This window comes from Triturus cristatus, chromosome 2_1 (genome assembly GCF_964204655.1).
Source record: "Triturus cristatus chromosome 2_1, aTriCri1.1, whole genome shotgun sequence".
Lineage (NCBI taxonomy): Eukaryota > Metazoa > Chordata > Amphibia > Caudata > Salamandridae > Triturus > Triturus cristatus.
In genome coordinates, this window is record NC_140581.1 from 590,844,325 (window position 1) to 590,862,247 (window position 17,923).

General features: G+C 43.5%; 1 protein-coding gene across 2 annotated transcripts in view; it reads right to left on the reverse strand.

Annotated features, from left to right (window-relative positions):
* The window catches only part of SKIC3 (SKI3 subunit of superkiller complex), a 1,406,584-nt gene that overhangs the window by 871,720 nt on the left and 516,941 nt on the right, over window positions 1-17,923 (reverse strand). The gene's annotated exons all lie outside the window — the stretch shown is intronic.

Consider the following 17,923-nt stretch of genomic DNA (forward strand, 5'->3'; position numbering starts at 1 on the left):
ACTGGTGTGCGAAGTGTCGTAGTGAGGGCAGGTACATGTTTTGAGTTTTTGGATGTGATTAAGCACAAAGTTAATCATGGAATGAGCTTAGAACGTAATTGTGTTTTTTCACAAGACCCAAGACAGGGTACTTGGGAGGCATCACACATTTATGGTGGCTTCTAATCCTAAAAGAATCAACCATTCTCCACTGGCGGTGAAACATGCCAACCTTAATTAATTAAGATGCTATGCATGAATTTAATATGTGCCTGGTGGGCCCTAAATACATTTAACACTATGAAGCCTGTGACACACTTGTATTCGTTGTTGAGTGTTCATCTCTTTACAGAATGGAGGACACACATAGCAGAGCGAGGTGTAGCCTGTGATCCACGTAATGGGTATCTGAATTTAATAACTAGGGGCCAAATAGAGAGAAAGGGGGGTAGACATTTGAGTTAGTCACACCAATATTGATTACCGTAAGCAACCATCGCACAAGACTTTCTTTTATCCCTCCTTTTGTTTTTATTGCAAGGAGAATGCCTATAATATGAAATCTGGGATACTGGATAGTATACATCAGTGTACACGCTGGCAGCTCCTGAGTTGCCTTCTCTCATTTCATTAGGGTACAACGCTTGTCCCATAATTTCATGCACAACATCAGAGATATTATCAGATACATATCAAAGAGGAAGTAAATGTTACAGTGACACACTTACCTTTACACTGAGGGGCCCAATCACAACAGTAGCAGTAGGGTGTGTTTGTTGACGTTGGCCCGACTCACAAAGGTAAACTCATACCATAAGTCTAAGTTTACGACTTTCGGTATTCACAAAAGGCATTTACGAGTAGTATCTTTACGTACACACTCAGGGCGGAATCTCTGCCTGAGTTTGGAGATTCCAGTCTGGGTGTGAAGGGTACACTCCGAGTGCGGACGTAAAGATACCACTCTATATACCTTTAGTAAATACCGGAAATCGCAAACTTAGACTTTTGGTCTAAGTTTACCTTTGTGAATACCTAACAGTAGTAAACTTACACAATCGTGTAACTATCTTTGTGTATCAGACCCGTAGTTTGTGAATACAAAACAAGTATTAAACTTCCACATAAGTGTGGGTTTACCTTTGTAAATCAAGCCCATGGATGTTATAAATTCTGCACTGAAGAAACATTATCTGATAGAAAATTGGAGGGCCATACTGGACTTTGGAAACCATAAATGCATTCGAAAGGAGAAACCGAAAGGGATCTTTGCAAACAGTTGTTTAATGCAAACTCTGCCAACGGAATTCAAGAGACCTGATGTTCTGCTGCAAAGCACCACAAATACTGCTGTATGGTCTGAGTAAGTCTATCAGTCTGCAATTTGAAGCTAATAACTGGTGAATTTGAAGTAAATGGCACCCAACTATTTAAATAAAGAGTTCCAGAAAGGAGACATGAAAGGAGTTACCCTGTCTGTTACAATAGCCTTTTGTAAGCCATGAAGCATGACTCACTCATTTAAGAAGGGTCTAGCCAATTCGCCAGCTATAGGTAACTTAGATAATGGAAATACATGTGCATGTTTCACCAGATAGACCACCATCAACCATTGAACAGTAGGTTCCTGAAAGTTTGGAAAATCTACTACAAAAGTCCAGAAAGATACACAATCAGGGCTTCTGGGATGGTAGAAGCAGCTGTATAACTCCATTTTATTTGTTTGGAAGATACCTTGTTCTGTGCACATATTGCATAGTGTTTTGATAGGTTTCCACTGTCCTACTTAAATCAGGCCTTCTTGAAACCATGTCTTGTTTTTAACTCGAGGCTGGCCTACCCAAGGAATGTCATGGCACCGTCTGCTATTCTTAGTCCTGAAGCTCTTCCCAAGGAGCATAAAGCATTTTCTTACAAATTAACAGTTCAGTAACGATTCTTCTATCTGAGATATTTCTATAGCGTCTGCTCTTGTTGTACTTTCCTTGTTCTCATTTAATTTGTTCAAGCAACTACTCTCACCCTTATTGGCGAGTCTGTTTGCAGGCCTAGCATACTCAGGGGATCTTTCGATGACTGTTCTTCAATTTCTTGATGTGCTAAGGCATCAACCTTTCGTTGTCTCAAGCCTGATCTGTAAATTATTTTATAATAGAATTATGAAAAAAGAGACCTCTGGGCAGGTCTGGCATTAGCACATTTCATGCCTTTTAAGAAACTCAAATTCATGTGATCCGTTCAGGCTATCATGGTATGTGCAGTATATTCTAAAGAAAGCCCAAGTGCATAAATTCATCCTGGACTGTCAACTGTTGATGGTCATAAATGGTGTTGTTTCTTTCAGGCACAGACAAAGGATGAAAAAAGTAGGTTACTGGATGAAAGTCTTGAGTCTCTGGATGTTGCTGAAATAATAGATCACCAATAGTGAATGAGGAGGCACTTGTCTCTACAAAGAAAGATTGAGTACATTCTGGGCATCTCAATATTGATGTGTATAAAAAAGCAGACTCTAGGATCCACAATGCCCTTTCTAGTTATTGCCTCCCCTCCCCTCCCCTGCCTCCATCTCAATTGTTCACCCCTTATTGTTAACTCAGTTATAGGCTTGCTTAGCTGTGAAACTTTTTCAATACAGTGCTGAATGAAACTAGGCAACTCCCAAGAATATCTGCATATCTTGAACAGTTTTTGGAGAAGAGGAATCAACCACTACCTCAACTTATCTGGATCCATCTGAATTCCCTTGTCTGATATTCAAAAAACACAAGGAATGATTGTCGCCTAGTTTAATATATGCATTTGTCAGCCTTGGTAAAGAGCAGGGTGTTTGAAATTCCTATTGTCAGATGCTCACTCAGGACATACTGTTTGGTGTAAAGGACATCACATTTTCCTCTTTACTTTGGACCTTATTACGACTACAGCAGTCCATTGGGCCGCCGTATTCGTATTACTGGTCCACCTGCCATATTTTGATTTTGGCGTTTGGAACGCCAAAGAACCACTGCTACCCACAGGAATCTGTGTTGCTTGGTGGTCCTGTAGCGGTGTGATGCTGGTGACATGTTGGCAGTGCCGCTGCGGCACCGCCAAGCATATGACTAGTTTCCTCACCACCACAGTTTTAATGGCTGTGCGACCGCCATGAAAAGTGTGGTAATGAGGAAACTAGTACCCTTGCCTCTGCGCAAGGGTATGCATTCAAGGGGGCACATAGTGTGCCCCAATGTCTGCATGCACCCCCAGTTCTCGCAGGGCGTGGAGTTGACAGTCCATGCCCTGCACGAACGTGCAATGGAGTTTGCATTGCGGTGCCTTGCTAAGGCTCACATATGAGCCTTGGTACGGCACTGCCGTGGGCCAATCGGAGTCCAGTGGGCGGTCACATTATGGGTTTGGCGATATGGCAGCGGGGTGCTGGTGTAGCGGCCCGCTGCCACACCGCCAAACTCATAATAAGGCCCTTTGTCCTTTCGACAAGTAGGCCCAACCCACTGCAGCGCAAACTGCTAAATGACAGTAACATATTATGGATCTGTGAAGGAGCATTGTCTGCAGTTGAGATAAGCTTTGTATCCACATGGTCATATTGTCCGAACTTGCATTTATGGTTCCTTAATGCAAAAAGGTGAGCACAGTACGTAAATGCTGTGAGCCCGGCTTGCACTACTGACAGTTGTTTCAGGATAAAAATGTGTACGCACGTTTGCAAAGTTTAACACTTTGAAGCGACCTATAGAGTTTCCAGAATGCTCTCAGATTAAATGCATATGCTTTGCATGCGTTATGCAATTGGATGTTCCTACAAACTACTGAGTTATCAGGTGTGGAAGTGCAATCCTCTCCTTTTAAATAATCCTCTTTACCCTCTCTCATGCACCTTTATGTAAATAGAAGCGACCAAACTTCATGTAGGAAAGCAGTACCTAGTGGTTCATATCTGCCTAAGGCATAGTGTTTCATACATGAACTGAACTTAAACAAAGGAAAAGGTAGTGTGATTAACCCATGGATAAGCCACGCAGCTGAGTTCGATTTGGCCACAGAGAATGGTAAAGGTTCCAACTTTTCAATATGCAATAATGAATATGTCGCATCCTTCATGGACATGAACTGTTGTTTATCAGTCAGATTAAACAGCAGGAATAAAGATGATGTGTTCATGTAGTCCCAGGGATCTTTCCCAGCTTACAATGTTTGTAAAGTACATGCAAATTGCATTATAGAACACAATTGATTTTGACCATGGTATAAAACAGACATGTCATCTTTTACAATATCCACAACAGAAGAAACAATATTATGTAATGTGTAAATTTTGGAAGAAATAGTGTTAATGCTATTATCAATGACAGCAATGACTTTTTCCAAATTTGCTTGATCGATAGCTCTTAATCTAGAAGCAGCTTCAATTTGAGATAATTTCCAAACTTCGTTGTAAACAATATACACCCATCTTTTGGACCTGCCACCCACAGGGCCCTTAACAAAATCATTCAAATCTACTTTGTCATTTAATTTGGATAAATGATGTTTAACTGATGCTAAGGTGGAATGTGTAAGCCAGTTTTGACATAATTTTCCTACAGAATAGGTAGTAACAGAATGGGAAGATTCAAATCGGGGGTCTATTCTAACCTGTGTATAACCGGGGAGCAGACTCAGAAAACGGTATTGACAGGAATCTGAACTTTTCTGCCATATCATCCTTCCTTCGGGATCTAAGTTGGAAATATTGAAGGATGTATTAGTAATGAATGACTGCAAGAAATCAAGGGGCAGATGTGTGTGATTATTCCAGGTAGGATAAGCGCCCAGATCATGAATAGAAGGGTCATTCATCTTTTTACAAGTAGCCAATCCAAAGCAGGTGGTCAGAAAAATAGTAGAATTCAAAAACAACAGGTGGTTGAGGATAAGGCATGCACGATGCAGTGCTTCTGTGCCTTGCACCTGTCAGGCTTTAGAACCCCCAAACAGATTTAAGATCAATGGTAAATTTCCACAGCTCACAGCCGCCTATAGCTAATTCATCCATAAAGGATTTCGAATACAGTAATTTAGTATGGGTCAGTCTAACTTTGGAAGCTGACTTAGCAGCCGTTTTGAAATAAAAACCTTCAGGTTTACATACACTGAAATCAGTAAAATATGTATATTTTTTCTCTAGACCTTTGGAGCTGCCTTCAATGGGAGCTGGACAATGTTCCCATTGCGTATAATTAACAACATTTCTAAATGTATTTGCTTTATGTAGGAAATGATTGCCATAATGTTGGTAGCAAAATAACTCTTCAGAATTTGATGAGTCTAAATACAAATCTTCAGCAGCAAAAGCAGCATAATATTTCAAATCAGAAAAAAGAGCCTCGACGGATTGGACATCCCAATCATCAGAGCGTATGTTTTGTTTCACAACATCCCCCATAGAAACACGAAGTACATTGGGGACATTAATCACCTCTGTGGGGCCATGAATTTGAAATTTTACAGCATCCCATACAATCCCATCCAACACAGGCCAGGCAGTAATAATAACAAAAGTCTGGTCTCTCTTCATGATGTGTGAGGAGTGGGGTGCAAAAGTTCCATCAATTAATCTAATTGCAGATCTTTTGGTTAGATAATGTCCATTCACTAGATGAAAAAAGACAACCACAAATCCAATGAATATGAACAAAAAAATAGAGATGAGCACCAGCCAAATGTAAGTCCAAGGGGGAATTAAAAAATGTCTTTTAAAACAAACAGCAAAAATTGAAATTTTCGATGTGGCACTCGATGTTGTAGAGTTAGTGTCAAATGAAAAACGTGACTGGTCAACTGCACTTGATTGCACACCAGGCAATGACACATCTGTGGAATAGGCATACTCTGTATCTTCAACGGGACCACCAGCTGGTGGAGTCAATAAAGGATTAGTAACTGTATGCATCTCGATGGCAATGTCAGGCCTGTTGGTATTTGCCGGAGCCAAAACAGAATTTCTCAGCATTGCTGGACAAGAGACCGCTGGAGTCATATTAAGAAGAATCGGCCACTCGTAGTTTGACATTGTCAATGGAGATGTACTTGTTATCCTTACGACCAGGAAGTGGAGGTAAAATGACTGTTCTTGTACCCTGCACGCCAAGCACTGGAACTGGTGCACGATAAGAGGGGCCGAACTCCTCCTTGTTCTCCACCTTCTCATGGACCAGGTCACCAACTCGAGGTAGCCAGCCAACTACCGGAATCTGAAGTGCAGCATCAGTTGTGGAGGGCAAGTGTTCCTTTGCAAGACTGTCTCGAGTCTCTTGTACATTCTGTAACACAGCAGCATGATCATCTACGTCAAAGGGTGCGGCCGACGCCGCCATGTCTAGACCATCAAGGTGCGGACCAAACATTTTTATGCCAAAGAGAATTTCGTATGGGGTCTGCCCACCCAGAGACCTTCTAGGGAGATTATTAAGTGCACGTTGAATGCTATACAAATGGGCCAACCAGTTCCTGCCAGTACCTAAAACCCTAGCTGTCAAGGATTGCTTTAAGTCACGGCTCATTCGTTCCACAACACTATTGCCCTAAGGCCCGTATGCAGGCAAAAATTTGACTTGGACCCCGAAAGATCTCATGGCATCCTTGTACGCCTTAGAGGCGAAAGCTGGACCCTGGTCCGAATGGAGGGTACCACATGCAAAAATTCCCACAGAGACACGCAAATCCCTGATGACAGTTCGAGCATCAGCACTCCTTTGTGGCCAGACCCATAGAAAACGTGTACACGAAGCCACTGCAACTAAGATGTACTTATACGCAGTATCAGAGGAGAAAGGACAGCAGTGATCCAAATAAACACACCCAAGTGGTTTATTAGATATGTACAACTGTGTTTGAGGTGGACGCGCAGCAGTGGAAGGTTTGATCTGCTGGCAAATGTCACAAGTAAGGACATAATCAGTCTGTTTATACAAGCCGCGCCATCAGTAACGTTGTTGTAAGATAGTGACAGTCGCTGAAACGCCAGCATAGGCAGAAGCTATACCTTCGTGAGTGGCTGTTATCAAAACAAGTCTGCGGTCTGCGTTGGGAATCAATCTGTCACCAACGTCGATAATTCTTGCATAGGGAACTTCATCAGGACTTAAATGATAAGTATTTAGAAGGGAAACCTCGAGGGTAATCATCTCCCTTCACTGTCGCAGCAATAGCTGCCAAGACGTCATCATCAATCTTACTTTTGGATCTTGTAACTGCTGCTACCAGATATGTTGCCACTGCGGTTTTCGCTGCTTCGTCAGCTAAACTGTTGCCAACAGCGTGTATACCTACGCGCTGGTGGTCAAGAGTATGAATTACATTCACGAGCGGCAGACGTTGTTTAAGTTCTGCGACTCGAACCCAAAGCATTTTATGTTTGATTGTGCTACCTTTGGAATCACGATAGTCATTTTGAGACCAAAAGAATAAATTGTCGTTGAAAGCCTGAACACAGTAAAAAGAGTCACTCACGGATCAGCAAACTCCAGTGCAAGCACCAGAGCACGTAGCTCAGCCAACTCTGCGGTACAATCACCCAATGTCTGCATGTGCACGACATCAGACTTGAATTCTCTATTCACAAAAGTACCAGTCACTATTGAGCAGGCTGCTGAATAAGCGTGCCTAGAACCCGTCGCGCCGAACCGTCAGTGTAAATGATACAATGGTAATCCTCAAGCGGGCACAAGGACAGAGGAGCTGGATGAACAAATTCATACTGCAAATACTCCGGAGTTTGCAATGAGGCATCAAAGATGAAAGTGACATCCGGAGACGCTAAAGATATGGCTCATTGTATCCAACGCAGATACAAAGCTTTAGAATTCGGTACACTGGCCTTCGTCACTGCCTCAAGGGCAGGATACGGTGTGACAACCAACATGCGTTTCCCTTGCGACAGCGCTCTCTCTTTTAGAATCGCCATCTGCACTGCAGTCAAAACTTTTTCGACAGTGGAAAAGTGCATTTCAGCCGAAGTGTACAAGTGCGACTTGTAAACAATTGGGACCTTGTCCCCTTCATTAAATGTCAAGTAAGTAAAACCCATTGCGCCAGGCACAATTCTGATAACGAGGTTTGTGTGGTTATCATGTGTCAATAAGTATTTACAAGCAAGAAGATCAGCCTGCAAAGATTGCAGGATAGCTGAATGTTCTGGCAGCAAGCTCGATTTGGAAAAAGTTGGTTGTACCAAGGCATATAGCGGCTTGATAAGCTGGGCATAATCGGGAATGTAAGTAAGCCCGAAATGTAAAAAACCCAGCAAAGATTGTAGTTTCTTGAGAGTTGTAGGAGCGCGCAAACATGCGCATTTCTCCAGGAAGTGAGGCGCTAAACCTCGACCTTCGTTGTTGAGTACATAGCCCAAAGACAACACTGTATACTCTGCAATATGTGATTTTGCAAAGTTAAATTTGTACCCGAAGTCCGTAAACATAACAATGACGCGGTCAACGCGACACAGATGCGGCCATAATTTGTTGTCTGTGAGACAGATATCAGCAACATACGAGTACGCATCAGGGTCAATGCTCTCCAATAGAGAGACTACACGCGCGGCAAAGACACCAGAACTGTTTTTGTAGCCCATGGCTAATCTTTTAAACTGTTTTTGTTTGCCGCCTGAAGTGAAGGCTGTCCATCGACTACTAACAGAGGACAGGTTATGGCTATAAAAGCCATTTGGAGATGTCAAGTGTGGTCTTACACCTTTTTCTCACGAGACTATCAACGAGGGCAGAACTGTGGGTATTTTGTATCGCGCACGTCCGAAAATGAGAGTTCAAATGTCGATAATCCAAAACTAGGCGTTACGACCAATCAGGTTTGGTTACAGTGAAAAGAGGATTATTCATGGGTGACACACGTTTCAATTACTCCTTGGTATTACAGTTGTTCAAGGATTTCTGCGAAATGAGATCTAGCTTTTCGGCGCATGGGATATTGGGGTTGTGGCTGTGGCATAGACCGGAATGGAATCTCATGGCTTGGTGATTATTTATTCCACCCAGAGTACGGTACAACGCCGGAGCAAGCACTTGTGCTCACTCTTCTGCAAAGTTCTGAGCTTGCTCCTTCGGTACAGTGTGCTCGAAAGATGGGAGGATTACCTCCTCCCCTCTGGGAGCGGCCAAAACAAAAGCTGGGGGCCAGTCCGCCTCTGCTAGCAAAATGTCGTATGTAGAGATCAGATTTTCCCAAAAAATCCCTTTGATGGTACGTTGAATGTCACCTTCAATCAAAAGGACTGTCATATAGTCTGTCAGGGGGAGCCACTCTAGTATCAGCAGTTTCTACAGTAATAAACGTGTCAGTTGCTGTCGCCTTCAGATATGGACGCAGTGCTTGCCGCACTATTGTAACCTCCGCTGCGCTGTGCCCATGTCAGGTTCCGAAGCGGTGTTCTCACTATCTGTGGCATACCTCGCTGTTAGTGCAACAACTTTCTTTTTCTGAAACGGAGGTCGTTGACGTGCAAATTCGTCCTGCTTGCCTTTACCATCAGCCGGGCAGGGCTGCTCACGACCTTGTGGGGCACCCCGACCTCTGCCACGTTCACATCCACCGGACTGTGAGACTGATGTTTCCTGTGAAGAACGATGAGAACGTTATTCAGGGACCTGAAATCTATCAGAAGACCTAATTCTACTGCGATCGCGCAATTCATATGTACGTTCAGTAGTCGCTGGTATCAGTGACGCGGGACGAGACCCCTGTTTCTGTTGCTGCTTCCCCTGTTTTAGTTTTCCAATTTTGTTGGAAAAGCTGGACGGTCGTCTTTAGTAGACTTAACCGTCTGAGTTTGCAGTTGCGCTGTTGTTTTCGCAAAAGGCTTAACACACAAACTATTGCGGCCAATGGTCCTATAAGCCACCGCAATAATTTTTGGTAACTGCTGAGGTTTATTGATGTAGTCGACGAGGCGCACGCCATTCGACACTTGAAAGTTAACCGCATCTCCCTTGACGCTAGCAAGGATGAGATCCGCAACTACGTCAAACACGCAGAAAAGCCTCATTCCCAACTCGACCGCCACCTCCGGACCGTGCTCATCCTGAACACGCTTGATCACAGAGGGCAGTACAGTCATAGACGGCGTGCCGAAGCACTTCGCGTATACTGCTGCAAATACTTTACCCCAGTTCTCACAATCTGTTACCTCTGGGACGAAGTCTTTCTGCAAACTAATGGTAAGGATCCTGTGTTTTTCCACAGGAGTAGAATTTGGAAATACTGCTTCCAGCTGGTCAAATTTCTCAGCAAGCCAATCAGGCATATTGTCCTTATTCTGGGGACGCTTGCCCATTACCGAATTAACCATGAAGGGACTAATAGTGATCCCGGCCGGTCCAACTGGTTGCGTCGCAACCCCAGGTACCCCCACCTGGACATTGCGAGAGACAAATTGCACTAAAACCCTATGTACCACAATCAAGGCGGTATGTAGTTGACGCAAGTCATCCAAAGGGGCTAGCAAATATCGTGGATGTGGTGTGAACCCGGACAAGACTGGCCAAGTGGCCCCAGGAACGGACAAGGGACCTAACCAAACAGGAGTTACGGTGTGGGGGAGGGCACCATTGAACCAAATACGATGCTGCCAAGCAGAAATTGGAATTTCATGCTTCCTATATGGCGTGTAATTAGCTGGAACTGCCATAGGAGTATATGCGTGAAACGTCTTATCGTCCACATTCACCTCCGGAAAAGTAACCCAAGAGTAAAACAGCTCATAGGGGAACCATGCATCGGCCCTCTCTACAAAGATGATAGACATTCCATGGTCTGGCACCCCAAACTGCGTCAAATGGCGCAGGAGAGGTGCGCGACTATGCACTGCAATATCAACTTCAGCCATAAGGACGCAGAGAAGAAAAACAATCTATATTAACCTGTAGCATAAAAAGGGTCAGTAATTGAAAAATAAACCTTTTTAACTGTCAAGCTTGAATGAACCTATAAGTGAACCATATAGGTAGGTTTAAACCGTCACTCCCGTCAACCGGAAACAAGAGTGAGGGTGTTGTGGACAAATATAAGCACTACTAAGGCATCTCAATCATAAGACCAAAACGTTAGGTGCGCCATGTTGCGGGGATTCTGCTCATGCACAGAACTATGCGTAGGAAACCAGGACCTCAGTGAATTGTGGTGTACCAAAAAACTTACCTCAGTACCTACAACCCCTATCCGACTAGTATCAGTGTCTCATTCGTTCTCCGTATCATCTCGAAGCTACCAATTATTAGACAACCCAGAACAAGCGACTTAGAATACTCTCAGGAATGGTGGGAATCAGAAACACCTTCTCGTTGTTATTCTCATATCAGTCCACAACGTGAGTAATCAGAGAAACGAGAATGCTTAAAATGTTTATTTTTAATTACGTGCTCTAAGGTGCAGTACTTTGGCTAACATAAGCAGACAAATGATTAGAAATAAAACCATCAACATGGCTACAATACCATAAAAAATGAAGGGAGAAATCATATTGCAATGATAGTGGAAACAGGTCCTATAATACCTTGTGTACCACCCTCCCCTGGCAAATAGGCTAGTTTTATATAATATTAGAAGGTCTCTAGGTTTGAATGGGGAACCCCATACCTCAAAGATCAGCTTAAGTGAATCACATCACGGGATCTGCTCTGCTCTCTGTGTCCGGAAAGGTTTTCTCCAAGTGTCTGAATCATGCATGCAAATGCAATATTAAAGGCACCCGAGTTTCAGATATTTGCAGCTGTGTGCTTGTTGTGTCTAGAGTGTGGGCCGATCAACCTGAATTCAACAGCATACATTTTTATTTGACCTTGCCGGTTTCTGCACACAGTGCTCAGACTAAGGTCGCAGTGCACGTCTAGGGATGTGAAAAACAGACCGTTCTCATGTGAAGAAAAGCAAGCAAGCAACTACCTGTAGTGTCGTGTGCAAAAGCAGCAAAGTGGCAAGATGGCGCTAACGTCTAAAACGCTTATGCCAGCATAGCAATGTATGCAGACAAAACCCTGTCTCCACTAAAAAATAGTTTACATTTTGCAGCATAACATGCCCTCGTAGTAGGTTTCATAGCCTCCTTTAGGATAGTCATACAGTCTGGTGGGAATTGTAAATAAACAAACTGATTTTAGAAGCCAAATCGCTAGGCTGGGTTCCTTGGGATTTGGATGCCTGATTCCTCCATGGCTCTGTGTGAGGAGACTGGAGTTGAGATGCAGCTTTCGGTGTGGAACTACTGAGCGCTCTAGCAGAATGGTCATCCAAGGTTGACGTGCCCATGTGGGAGCTATGTGAATGAGTTTGAGGGATGACTGTGAGCTTCGGAACTACCAGTGGAATGATCCATAGGGCATTGCCTTTGGAGAGCGGGTGTGGGAACCTGGAGGCCAAGCTTGGGTATATAGTACATAGCTGTCCTGTTGTCTGTGCAGAATAGGACAGTTTTGCCTGTTAGGTGAGTTTGAAAGTCTTTGAACGCTAGAAACACTGCAAGTAGCTCCAGGTGATTTATATGGAGGCTCTTGTACTTTAGACCCCACAATCCTTGGATTGTGTTACTTTGTAGGTGAGTGCCCCAACCAGTGAGCGATGAGTCTGCTGTTAGCACTGTTTGTGCCACAGGGTCGAGAAAGGGCCGCCCTTTCGATACATTTTGTGGGTGGCACCACTACAGAGAGCTATGGGTGTAGCCATCTACCAACACAAGATAGGTCCACTGACTTGCTAAGCATTCTTGAAGGGGGCGCATGTGAAGTCTTGCGTGGGGAACAATTATAATGCAAGACGCCATCATCGCTAGCAGTTAGATGAATACTTTTGCTGGTCATGAATGGTTGGGCTGAAACTGAGTGAGAAGGGACTGAATACTGTAAATCCTGGCTGTATTGGGAGAGGCTAGAGCTTTGTGAGCGTCTATCGTGGCTCCCAGATAAGTTTGTGTGTTGGAAGGTTGTTGATGAGACTTCAGCACATTTACTGTAAACCTTAGTAGGTGAAGTAAGTAAATAGTGGTTTGAGTTGTTGGAGACACACTTGGTAAGTGCTGGCTTTAATGAGCCAGCCGTCCAGGTATGGGAAGACATGGATGTGTTGTCTTCTGAGATTTGCTGCGACTACTGCCAGACATTTGGTAAATACCCTGGGAGCAGTGGTGACTCCAAACGGTAGTACTTTGAATTGGTAATGATGACCCGCTATCATGAATCTGAAGTATTTACGATGAGCGGGATGAATTGGAATGTGGAAATATATGTCTTTTTAGTCTAGAGTAGACATAACATTGCCCTGCTGTAGAAGTGGGAGCACTTGTTAAGTGTCACCATGTGGGAATGCTCTGAAAGTATGTAGCGGTTTAATGCTCTGGGGTCTAGAATAGGTCTCAAGGAGCCGTCCTTTTTGGGGATGAGAAAGTACAGGGAGTACACGCCTGTTCCGTGCTGTTGTAATGGCACAGGTTCTATGGCTCCTTTGGATAGGAGAGATTGGACCTCTTGCTGAAGTAGATGTAAATGTTCTGGTGACATTTTGTGAGAACATGGTGGAATGTTTGAAGGATTTTTGGTAAGCTCCAGGCAATAAACAGGTTGGATCATTCCTAATACCCATTTGTCTGTGGTGATAGATTGGCAAATGGGGAGGAATTGTAGAAGACGTCCCCCAACAGGTGTTAAATGATCGGGGGAAGTGTAGGCAAATCACAGCTTGTTGGGGAAGGGGGAATTACAAGGTGTGGAACCCCTGCCTCAACCTTTGTTGTTGTTGCCTCTGTATCCTCCTCCAAAGAAGCCCCTTGTAGAGGAAGATTGATTGTTGCCTTTGTAGGAGGCGGAAGTATTGTCTGAGGACATGGTTTTCGACCCTCCACAGTAGAAGGAGCGACGAAAGGAGCCCCAATGAAAGGGAGACTGCAGAGTTCCCATAAACTTGGCTTTTCATTTTCTCTAATGACTTATCTACTCCGGGCCCGAAGAGATGTTTCTTGTCAAAAGGAGTATTTAAAATAGACTGTTGTACTTCAGGTTTGGAACCAGAAATCCTCAACCATGCATGTCTCTTTAATAACACACTAGTGTTGATCTCTCTAGCTGCGGTGTCCGCAGCATCTAACTGAGGAATTGGATAGGAGTTTTCCTTCCTGTACTAAATCCTGGGCTTTTGCTTTGTGCTCAACTGGGAGGTGTTATAGCGTTTGCTCCATTTCATCCCAGTGTGCCCCATCATATCTGGCTAGCAGGGACTAGGTGTTGGCAATGTGTCAATGATTTGCTGCTCTTGTGGCTACTCGTTTACCTGAGGTGTCTAATAGTTTTGAGTCTTTGTCTGGAGAGGAAGCATCTCCTGTAGTCTGTGAATTGGCCCGTTTACGGGCATTAGAGACCACTAAGGAGTCTAGTGGTAACTGTCCTTTAATAAAGACTGGATCTGAGGGAGCAGGATTATATTTTTGATCAAATCTGGGGGTGAGAATGTGAGCACGCATTGGATCTTTAAAGATATCATCGGCATGTCTCATCATACCTTTAAAGCATAGGTATAGTGTGGCTAGCCCTTTGTGTGCTACTGAGCATTTCAAATAGGAAATCCTCCTCTGGAGATTCATTGTCCAATTGTACCCCATGATATTCTGCATCTCTAGCAAGCAATTCTAGATATCCTACATGGTCATCAGGGGTGAAAGGCTTTGCAGGGTAAAGATCTCGGTTGCTATCTGTAGGTGAATCTGTGTTATAATGCTTCCAGGGGTCTATCGGTAAAATATTGTTCCCCCCGTCTCCATCATCATTATCAGGTGGTAGTGGAGAGTTAGTTGGTGTAATCAGTAAATGCTGCAAAGTTGGAGAAGTTGGTGTAGGGGAACGTAGTGGAGGGGGAGGGATGGGGTTAGTACCTACATTCTTCCTCTTCAAAGGTGTACGTTTGAGGTGATTTAATAAGAACACATCCTGTATCTGGATTTATATAAAGTTCTTTTTGTTTTGGGTCCAATTTGGGAGGTGGGGATTCGAAAATCGGATCCTGCAGCTTCGGTGGAAAAGTTTTAGGTTTCGGCACGGAGGATTTGGGTGCCGAGGTATAATGACTTTTCGGCGCGTAAGATTTTGGTGCTGAAGGAGGCTTCATTTTTGGTGTCAATGATTTCGGCTGGGAAACGGTTTTTGGCTTCGAGCCTGAAGGTTTTGGCTCGGTGCCAGACTTTGGCCGACTCGATCCAGAGCCGGAAGGCTTAGTGACGTGTTTCAGTGCAGAGCAAGAAGGTGGGGCATCAGAAACATCTTGGTGCTGACAGTGGCCCAAAGGCGGAGGTAGGACCGAAGCCTTTTGTTTCAGCTATAGTGGAGTTTGGGTCAAGGGGCGCTTGGTACTCACGGGACGTTGACCTTTTAACAAGTCTTCTTCCAACTCGGAGTCAGATTCTTGAATGGAGGCAAGTTCTTCTTGTTCATCCTCGGCCCCTTGGGCGTCGAATTCGTGCTCTGATTCTTCACCGAAGATGTCCGGCGTGTATTTGACATTTTGACTCTGCATTTCGCAACATCGAGCCCGACGATCACGGAGCGTTTTCTTCAATCGGAACGATCTGCGTGCGTCGCAATCCTGTTTGTTGTGCTCTGGAGACAAGCACACTTTGTGCGAGTTGGTGCACGGATACTTGGCGTGGCATCAAGAGGAGAATTTGAATGGAGTTCGTTCCATCGACTGCAAAGCGGACTGACATGGTTAGACCGGAGAGCCATTCCGAAGATCTTCGATGGAAACAGGTTTTCCTCAACAGATACAATACGCGGAGAAGTGGGATACTCGTTCGAAACAATGCTGACGCACATATAGTGGATTGCGCACCAAGGGGAACCCGAAGAAGCGGTTTTGAAGTGGAGCACAGCAATACACGTCCGAACCCGATGGCAGAAAAAAACTATCCAACAATGGAGTCGATGCCCATGCGCACTATCACCGAAAGAAGGAGTCACCTCCCTCGTGACTGGAAAGAATTCTTAGAAGAAAAACAACTTGCAAACATCTGGACCCAAAACTAGATGGCAGGAGTATACAAAGCATGTGAACTACAGCTCACATGCCTCGAACATTATATTTCTTAATGTAGTGCCCAGAAAGCTTTCCGGAGCACCAGGAGACAGAGGAATGAACATGGTGTCCATATGCAATCAGGCGCTGAAGAATCAAGGTTGAAGCAGGAACCTTTAATTAATATGAAGCAAAGACGGGTAGAAAGCACAAGTAAATATGAGAAAACTAAACAAAAGGTGTAGGAAACACAAAAACGGTGAACGACCTGAGCGCATGGGCATCATACAACTAAGCTGTTGCGAAGCAACTTGCTACTGCTACTTCGCTGCTTAAATTGTCCTCGATATAGTCCTTGTTGTTCTGATTAGCCAACTGTTTCTGCCTGAAAACGAAAAATAGGACCGTTTCTAAGTTTCATTTGCAAATTTGTGGTCTTCCACAAACTCCATTCTTCTGTTCTTGATCTTCTCTTGGGTGCATTTGTTGTTCTTTCACATCTGGTCAGTTTTGACATCTAGTGTTATCTTGTTGAGTCATGAAAGCTGCCCCAATTGGAACTTTTTGGAGTCTTCTACAATGTTGCTGAAGAAATGCATTAGTCTCAAATTCCTCATAAAGTTGTTTATTGCCATTTCAGTTTCTAGTCATTAGCATTGTATGTTGGAATGTATTAAGGACCCTTTTGTTGTATTTGTATCTGGTTCTCTCTTACAAAACTTTACTGGAGATAATGATGACTAAGATTTTGTATGTGACACACTAAAGTATACAAACAGTGATGGGATGGAATGCTTGAATGAATCTCAACAATCGTTCCTGGGTTGCTTATGTTCTGGTTCAGGAAGGATATGACATGGCCATTCGGGCTGGACTTTTCCCACTGGAACACGGTCAAGACTGATTTTCATATAGCTGGGTCCAAGCTGAGGAAATAAGGCATGCAAAATAATGATGACTTGGGATGCAGCCAGAGTAATTAATTACCAGTGGCTGAGATTAATTCAAGCATTCCATTTATCACTGCTTGTATACAAAGATTTTGTGTGCAGAACCAACAGAAATACCTCTCCAGACAGTTAAGTCTTAGTTCAAAATGGCACAGAACAAACAAAAAATACAAATAAAAAAGAAGTTCTTTAGAGGTAGTTGTTTATTCTGTAGATCCTTGGGTGCTAAGTTTACTCTGTCTCTTTGTTGGGTAAACTCCACAAAATTGCACATTTCATCTGCTTTATAGGCAAAAGAAGACCTTGCATTCATTTTTTTCTTTGGCGTAGTTTGTCAATTTGTTGCTAATATCCACCAATGTTTTTCCACAATCTGTTTCATTAGTTTTTTCCTTGAATTCTCTTTTGAACTGTTCAATTTCTTCATCCCTCCATTTAAGACTTGCAAAAGTTCGTCCACTATATGCAGAATTAAATTCAGTGAACTTTTATTCGAAACTGCATACAACCTTTCCACTAATTTGCTGCTCTGTTGGCAAAGTGTTGGTTTTACTGCTATGTGTAACCTACAGGAAATCCTCTTCGCCTTGTAATACTTTATTACTGTTGTTGCATGTGATCTTTGATCAATTTCCAACAAGATTGTTTGGCAGATCCTAGCTATGTTACTTACTGGTTGCTTCAATTAATGAATATGTTCCCATTACTTCATCTGCTGTAAAGCCCAAAGATTGTGCTCTAATTTTGGTGGGATTAAAAATGACCCCAAAGTACATTTTTCAATGGAGGACGTATGGTTCAGTTGAATTTGTGAATTCAAATAAGTTTCTTGAATGAGAACCCAGGTACAGTTTATTTAACAGTAACTTTAATACTTCTCACTGAGTTTTATGAAACGCTCAATCATGATACTTTGACTCTACAGCAAGGAATGCGGAAACTTCACT